Source organism: Alosa sapidissima, chromosome 21 (genome assembly GCF_018492685.1).
Source record: "Alosa sapidissima isolate fAloSap1 chromosome 21, fAloSap1.pri, whole genome shotgun sequence".
NCBI classification, from domain to species: Eukaryota; Metazoa; Chordata; class Actinopteri; order Clupeiformes; family Clupeidae; genus Alosa; species Alosa sapidissima.
Window position 1 is genome coordinate 23,399,009 of NC_055977.1, and position 8,771 is coordinate 23,407,779.

The following is an 8,771-nucleotide window of genomic DNA, read 5'->3' on the forward strand; positions in this document are numbered from 1 at the left end:
TTTGGATGAGAGTGTGAGAGAAAGAGAGAGATGGAGAGAGGGAGAGAGAGAGAGAGAGAAGGAGAGACAGAGGGGAAAACAAAAAAGAGAAAAAAGAAAAGAATAAGCATGATGGAAATCAATCCTTTTTGACCTAAATGGATATTGATCTCCTGGCCGCGATCAAAGAATGAATACATTTAGATAAAATAATGCATCTTTTTTTCTTCCCCTGGACAGCAGAGGGAAGATGTGGCTGTTGAATAGGAGGGGGAGAGGACCCCCCCCCCCTTCTGCCCCCCCCCCCCCCAACCCTAATCCCCACTGCCGCCGCATGCAAGGTGCAGCTCAGCATCCCAAACAAGACTCCAGACCCTCTCCCATCATTTACATTCTGCAGCCATGTGATGGCACCTCCGCCTCTATCCCCACCCCCTCTCCTGCTCACCGGTCAATAACCATGACATCATTGAGATATCAGAGTCGCCTGCATCCGGACTCCCGCCTAACCCCAATCACCCCCCCCCCCACCCCCCAATCGGAGGTGCTTTGTAATGTGAGGCAGCAACAGGATGGAGGCTCTCAAGATGCAGTGAAAGGAAACACTCCTCCATCTTCACTGATGTACTTCCCTGATGTTGGCTTGGATTCTAGCCTGTGGGGTATCCATATTTATTGATATCCACACCTCCACCCCCCCGACACCCTTATCAAAATGCCACCAGTGAGGATTTTTAGGAAAATACTGTGTGTTATTGTGGTGTCAGCTCACCGCTGTGCAGTGAGAAGTCAGGCAGAGGTGAGTGACACTATCGCAGATTGTGACGGACTGTTCATTTCGTCCCCTGAACAGCCACCTCTCTATTTCTCCCTTCTCCTCTTTTTTGCCCCCCCCCTCCTCTCTGTGTCTCTCCTTTTCTCCTCCCCCCTCTCTTCCTATCCCCCTCTGAAGATCTGTCTCAAGCTTCACTTGTCAGGCGGCTGTCATCATTCATATCGGGGCCGGCGGTGAAAATGTTACACAAACAGCGCTTGACACGACATGGCCGGTGTTAAGTGACACTTGGTGTCACACTGTCTGGAAACATGACCTTCTGGAGAGGGAGCCGAGACCGCGGCAGGCGACGGACGAGGACGAGGACGAGGCAGAGATGGTCCATCCGAGACTGACACTCTCTAATAAATGTGACCCCCCTCCCTCCCCACACACACACACACACACACACATACAGTCACACACACACACATGCACGTACACCGGCAGCCAGCTCAGCCCTCACTCTCCTAGTCCACCTTCCACCCCTCGCCTCCTCTCTTCCTCTCCTCTGTCGCCTGTCATGTTCCTCAAAGACAGACAGAATACGTCCCTTATCATGCGCTCTCTAAAGAGCTGGACTCTGTGTCACACCGACTGTCCATCCAGCACAGGAACACTTAAAGAATCTTCTAGAATGAAAATGACAGAATAATACCATATAATACCAATATACACATGCCTATCTGCACACAAATGGTCGCCATATGGTGGTAATATTTAATCCAAGAGGACATTCTCAATCACCTTTTATACAGTAGTTGAGAAACCTATGGAGTGAGAAGCATGGGATCAAAAAGGTTTTATAACGCTTGACGATCAGGGTGATGATCCCTATCAGAACGACACATTCCAGAACCTTCCCTCCGGCTATTTCTTCATATTCCCAAGCGCCAACCCTTTAGCGTTCTGTCCTTCCCCTATGACATGTTCTCTCTGCCAGTGGGGGAAAAATCTGAATGGACGGAATCTATTTTGATAAGCCATCAGACCGTAGGCCTACAAGTGCACATTCCTCCATACACACACAGAGAGAGAGAGAGAGAATGATGCTGTTATGCAACTTTAAGCTGTCAACAGCATAAGGGTCTGAATGCGGCAGGGTGTTAAATTCTACATTTGAAGGCACGGCCATTAGCAGTCGGAACCTCTTTTCTTTAATGCGCCTCTGTGCTCCACGCGACTCCTAGAGAGAGCAGCAATGAGCTGTTTTATTGGATTGGTGTAATCATATGCAGCCTCCCAATGACTTCTCTCCCCTACCACCTCCACCACCACCACCACCTCCCCTTCACATTCAGCCGCAGTTCTTAAGAGGGGGTGGAGAGACTCACACACACTCACACACACACTCACAGACACACACACACTCACACACACACATTAACTGACACTGGATCTCTGTAGGCATGACCTGAGCAGGCGGGCAGTGAGGGAAATAAATGACTCTTCGTTTTAAAGGTGGGCCCCAGAAGACACCCTGGCCAAACTGACCTTCATACACACACACACACACACACACACACACTTAGTCTGTCATACTGTCATACTTCATCTGGGGGTGAAACCCTTGTTTTGCAGTGGTGCTTGCGGTTTAATGAAGTAAATCATTCTGGGGTTTAGAGTGGCCAAAACATGCCATTTTAATTACGCTTGTTGTGATTCTCACACATAGCCGAGTATAAATGCTTGTGGTTCAATGTAATTTTGAAAATAACCATTGATTGGTTCTCCCTTTGTTCCGAACAACACATTACTGACGCTGTGAAGGTAATGAGGTAAGGGGACGCTAATGGAGGCTTTTAAAAGCATGAGTCAAACAAGCCGGACCGTTGAAGGCGTATGTCAAGGAGGCTGGACATTCGGCCAAGTGTCTAACATCTCCAGGGCTAGCTTAGCAACAGGAGCTCTGGATGGAGAGTTCTGGTGATGGAGCAATGCATGCTGGGTAGTGGAGTTTTTGCGTCGCTCCGCGGTCTCAGAGGGCATTCATTACCAGGCCTTGGGGCTGAGTGTGCACACTGCCATGAAGGTGACTTCTCGCACTTAGCATTCCATTATCATTTTGCTAATTTAAAAAATGAGGTGTCTGGCAGGGGCTTAATATCCATACAGAGAAAAAGCATGAATTAGTTGAATTAGGAAGGTTTAGTGTGTGTGTGTGTGTGTGTGTGTGTGTGTGTGCTTTGTTAATGTATTCGAAAAGCTCCATGCCTTGCTATTTCAAAATGGCCACAGAGTACCCAGGAATGTTTCATCTATGGATAATTCAAACATCTATTCTTGGAAAAACAATTAATTCAAGGCAGGTTGTGGAACAAAGGTGGCCAACTGGCTTTGAGGTTTTCAAACGAATCGCCTTGGTATTTAAAAACAATGGTCACAAGGTGAAGCCTTGATGAGTTTCCACTCAGTGCTACACACCAGTTATGAAGTGCCTCTCGTCTTTTGAAGATTCCCTCCCTCACAGACACACACACACACACACACATTCTCTTCTCCCTCTCTCTCTCTATCTCCCTCTCTTTCTCTCTCTCTCAGAATTGGGAAACAGAGAAAGCAAGTGGAGTGCTGAAACCATCTGTATTCTGCTGCAGATGGACTGGTCACCTTTGGGAGCCTCTGCTGCTGTGATGCCCGTTCCTCCCTCCTCCGTCTGTCACAATCACGGAGTCTCTTTGAGCGCCGCTCTTGATCCCACCCCCCCACCCACCCCCACCCACACACACCTTCTCACGACCCCCACCCCCACCCACCCACTTGATCCTCCGTGCCATCCCTTACTCCAAGCAGGAGACCCAGACCCAGAGTAGTGTGGAGAAGGGGACGAGTGAGTCCATCTCCCAGCTCGGCGTGGAGGGCTAGCGCAGCGTGGTGTACTGGCGCAGCCCCTTAATGGCATGATGGTGTGTGGATCAGCCTCTACCTCTGTGGGAGCCTGGGATGTGTCTGCTGCTAGACATGGAGCGCTCGCACACTAAGTGCTCTCTTTCATGATTAAACATTTAACAAAGCAAACATGGCACAGGGAGTGCTCACTCAATCACACACTCACACGCAACCAGTCAGGGGCAGACTGACATCAAAAAACAGCCTGAGAGTTTGCTGTCAAGTGACTCCAATTTGATACACCAACACATGTTTATCGATCATCGAATCATTAAGTAATGTGTTAGCTGGAGGCTAAGGCATTCCTTCCAGTGGTAGGGTACATGAGGGTCCTGCGAAGGCTTCCTTCTGCATGAAACTGGCATAAATTGGACTGCCTGAAATGGGTATCAAATATTGTTGTATTCTCTAAATTCAGAATAAATAGTCCAACATTAACATGTGTAAATACATATATGCATGTTGTCTTATGCAACATACTTGCATTTAATTTCTTGTAATAATTTAAATTAAAGGGAAATCCCACTATTTTCAACACGTGTCCTGTTCTTAGATGTTTTTAGGTACAAATTTTCAGTAGCGAGCAAAACAATGAGAATCAATGTTCTATCTAGCCTGCTAATTCCGGCAATGGATTGAGGACTGGGGATACAATGCTATCCTGAAGTCATAGCAAACATCAAAGTAGACAGTTTTCTTCACCACTGACTTGGCTAAACATGTCATTGGAGCATTTCAGAGAACTATAAAAATAACTTCCCAAATGTCCTTGTACTGATTACTTAAACCTTAAAAATGGCCAAACCTACTGTATTATGGGACTCTAGCGCTGAAAATGTTTTGGTTCTTTAGTTTGTTCCTTTAGTTTTAATTCCCAAACTTTCTCAGGGCCGGTCTGTGCCTGCAAACAGTGATTTGAACAAAGATATTTTGAAAAAAGAACAGCTGCTTCCCAACTGTACATTCATTTAAATGATCCCCTCTGCTCCCCCTGTTAGCTGCCTCTTTGACAGTGGCCTGTTTGAGCCTTAGACTCTCTCTCTCTCTCTCTCTCTCCCTCTCTCCCCTCCTCACTCTCTTTCTCTCACTCTTCCTCGCTCTTTTTTCTCTCTTTCTGCTCCGTTTCCCTTCAGGTGAAGGATTAGGGGGGTAGGAAGGCCACGGAGCCTCACACTGGGCATCTCAGAGGCCGCTGCCGAAATGGGCCGCGGGATGTCACCTGAGAGAGGCCGCAATCAAAGGCCCGAGCTTTATCGGCTGGCCTCCGGTAAAGTCGGCTCAAGAGGGAGATAGGCGCTTTCAGTGGAGAAAACAGAATGGACGGCCTCTCGTGGCCTTTTAGAGAAATCCCAGCCATGAAGTACAGGGTGATGGCAGATTTTTGCCGACTTTGAGAAAGCTCTGGTGTGTGTGTGTGTGTGATAGATATGAATAGCGTTTTATATAACAAGTATAGCGAGTTTTGTGTGTATGTAACAGACATGGATGGCTTTCACTGCTCTTGTGTTTTGTTGACTTTAATAGGGTTCTGTTGGTGTGTGTGTGTGTGTGTGTGTATGTGTGTGTGTGTATGTGTGTGTGTGTGATAGATATGAATAGCGTTTTATATAGCGATCAAAGTTTTGTACTTTGCTGACTTTAAAAGGTTCTGGTGTGCATGTAACGGATGGCTTTCACAGCTCTTGTGTTTTGTTAACTTTAATAAGGTTCTGTTGTTGTTCTGTTGTGTGTGTGTGTGTGTGTGTGTGTGGATAGGAGTGTTTGGAATCTGTCAGTCACCTCCTCACATGACACAGGCGATAAAGTCCATCATTCGGAGAGAACAAACGGGTGCATGGCATTAGACAGAATCTTCAATAAAAACCATCGAACCTGTCGATCTCACAGAGGCCTTGGATTTCTTACAAATCCCCTCCCTGACCCAATTCCACCTAACCCACCTGCCTCTGCCATTCCCTTTCCCTGGTTCCTCACTCACGGAATTCATCAGTCAGGCCACATCGGCCTTCTTAACGTACGGCGGCCGACAAAATGCCCCGTTCGCCTCGGTTAATCAACAAGTCTAAGCCTCCGTTCATTTCTGTAATGGTCGTAACTCGCAGTGGCCGATCAATAACGCTCACGCCCTCCATCGATCAAAGCCTTCTCAGAGACTACACCCCCCCCCCCCCCTTTCCCACCACTCACCCACCTACCCAGTATCCCCTGGTCTCCGGTCGGCCTTCCCCCTACCCATGAGGGGGTTTATTTATGTTCCTCCTGGCTGGCGATAAAGCCGGGGATTGGTGTCAGGGACGCGACCGGGGCCGCATTTGTCACGCGTTTTATGGCCGCAGCTCTGGAAGAACGGGAGGAAGCGGAGGAACGTGGCTGCTGCTGCTGCTACTGCTGCTGATGATGTCGCTCTCCTCTCGGGGGCTGTCAGCTCCGCCTCACTTCCTGGGCTGGAGCTCTTCAGATAAAAAAAAACAACAGAGAAATGTATTTATGAATAGAAGACACAGAAAACGGAGGGAGTTAGAGGGAAGGAAAGGAGAGAAAGACAGAGGGAGAGAGAGAGAGAGAGGGAGAAAGATGGCTATTCAACTGATTCACTGGTGCGTCTTTTCTGTGTAGAGAGAGACAAACACAGCAGCTTTTTCCGCAAGCTGTTCGGCTCCTTTGAGCTTGGCAAGACTGGAGCCTGACTCCCGTTTATGTGGTTTTGTGTTGTCATTTTCCTCTCATCATTTCTCTGACTTATTTATTGTCGATTTCTCTTCTTCTTTCGTCCCCTCTCTCTCTCTTCAGCCCACCCACACTCTCTCAGTTCCCCTGTAAATCTTTTTCTTCCACTCTCACTCACTCCATCTCTCTGTTTTCTGTGTCTGTCAGTCTCTCCCTCTGCACCCCCGCCTTTCTTTTCTCTTTCACTCTCCCCCTGCTCTCTCTTTCTCTTCACTCTTCCCCTCCCCCTCCTACCCATCTCTCTCTCTCTCTCTCTCTCTCTCTCTCTCTCTCTCTCTCTCTCTCTCTCTCTCTCTCTTTCTTTCGCACCCACAGCACCTGTAGCACTTCTGCCTGCCTGCTTGCCTCCCTCTGATCAAGCGCTCCTCAGATATCCCCTCGCCATCTGTGCGGCTCCATCAGCAGTCACCGTGCGTCGGGGAGCACTGGCGCTGCCGCCCTGAGACGCAAGCGACGTCCCAACCACAGACATCTGCTTCCAGTCGCCGCAGTGCCGCTTCGCTGAGAGCTCCACCCGGTAACTTTAAACGCTGCCGCGCGCCTAACCGCCCGCCCGCGCGGCCGCCTGCCAGATAACGCAGCTGCAGCTGCCCACCGTCCTGCTCCCTGGATGATGCCCTACTTTAAGCCCACTGCCGCTTGCCCGCTGCTTACAAGCTCAGACCTCCTCCCCCCATTCTCACGGTGAGAAGTGCTCCCTCCACGTGTTGTGCTGCAGCTAATGGAGAACTGCAGAGAGATAGGGGAAAGGTGTGTGTGTGTGTGTGTGTGTGTGTGTGTGTGTGTGTGTGTACCTGTCGGTATGCAGTTTTGTGTAATAACAGAGGTGTCTGTGCTTTCGTTGTCATCACTGACGACATCTTCAAAACCAGCGTCCCAGTTGAGGTGGGAAAGTCCCGCCAGGCAGTCAAAGAAGACACGTGCGACAGGCTGAATTTAGCGCAATGTCACAACTTCAACCTGTTAAAAAACACACGTCAACAGCCTGTTGAGGTAGTAAGCTATTTCAGGATGTCATGCGCCAATTGTTGCCAGTTCCACCCAGCATGGTTCCTCATGTCTCTCATTTGGCCTGTTTTGTTTGTTACAGTACAAGCTGTGTGCTGAAGAAGTGTGTGTGTCTGTGAATGTATGTGTGTGTGTGTGTGTGTGCTTTTTCTTCTCTCCTCTAGCATGATCCAACCAGTAGACTCACTGTTCAAGACATTAGCTTTCTGACTACAGGGTCAGCTAATTTTCTAGAGCCGTTGGCAAATGGCAATCTGTGATGTGCATCAGAGGGGCTAATGCAACCTTTATTTGAAATGTTACATTTTGGTGGAAAAAGTCATGTGTGTTGAATTAATTATGAAAACATTTGTTTTCCCCCCCTTTGCTCCAAAAGCATGAGTTTAAAAAAAAAAAAAAGGTGCAAGCGTGAGGGAGATTTTGATATAAGTTCACAGCACAAGTACATGAAAATTATTATTGTTTAGTTGTTGGTTGTGTTGGTGTTGAATCTTTAAACCTCTTATGTTTCAAAAAATGAAGGGCTTCCAGTCGAAACAGGGTTAAGAGACAATGCATTCCACTGCAACCAGCCATGTTTGTGTGTGTGTGTGTGTGTGTGTGTGGGGGGGGGGGTGGGGGGTGGTTGAACATATGTGTGTCGGTATGAATTATCAATGAACCCATGCTTGTACAGACATGCAGTGCACAGTGACAGTGGAGCCAGGGCTGGTTCACATGAAAGTGGATTCACTTAGTCAACGCTCCGAGTCCTTGACTGGCACGTTCGGTAAATATGTCACACGCCGCAGAGTGCAGCAAGCGTCATGTAAAGACAGTCATTTAGCTGTCTGGGGCCTTATCAACCTGCATTAGTATCTTGGCTTCCGCAACAGTGTGTCGACCCGAAGCCAAGAATAAGCTGAAGCGCAGAAACACGTTCCTGCATTTTTCTCGAGAGGTTATTCAGCCGTGGAGAGACCCGCGAGGAGCAAGCGCGGCGTTAAGCAGCGGCTTCGTTTTTTTAGCGGCCGACCAACGCCTCCCCCATCACATGGGCCTAGTGAAGGGAAAACAAACAGGAGGGAAGAAAAGGATGATGTTCTCTCCCTCCTACGGCTGGAGCAATGCCACCTTTCTATAGACTCCCCCCTCCTCCGCCTCCCCCCCCCATCGCATCCCCTCTCCCCCCACTGTGAGCACTCAGTGCAATCTATAAATACATATAATGAGAATCCCTCTCCCTTTTTCAATATAGCCACATAATGATCCCTCGCAATCCAGGATTTTTTTTCTTGCCGGCGGGCTGATTTTCATGGCATACAGCAGCAACCAGAGTTCTCCTTCCTTTCTCATCCCTCTCCACCTTCACAAC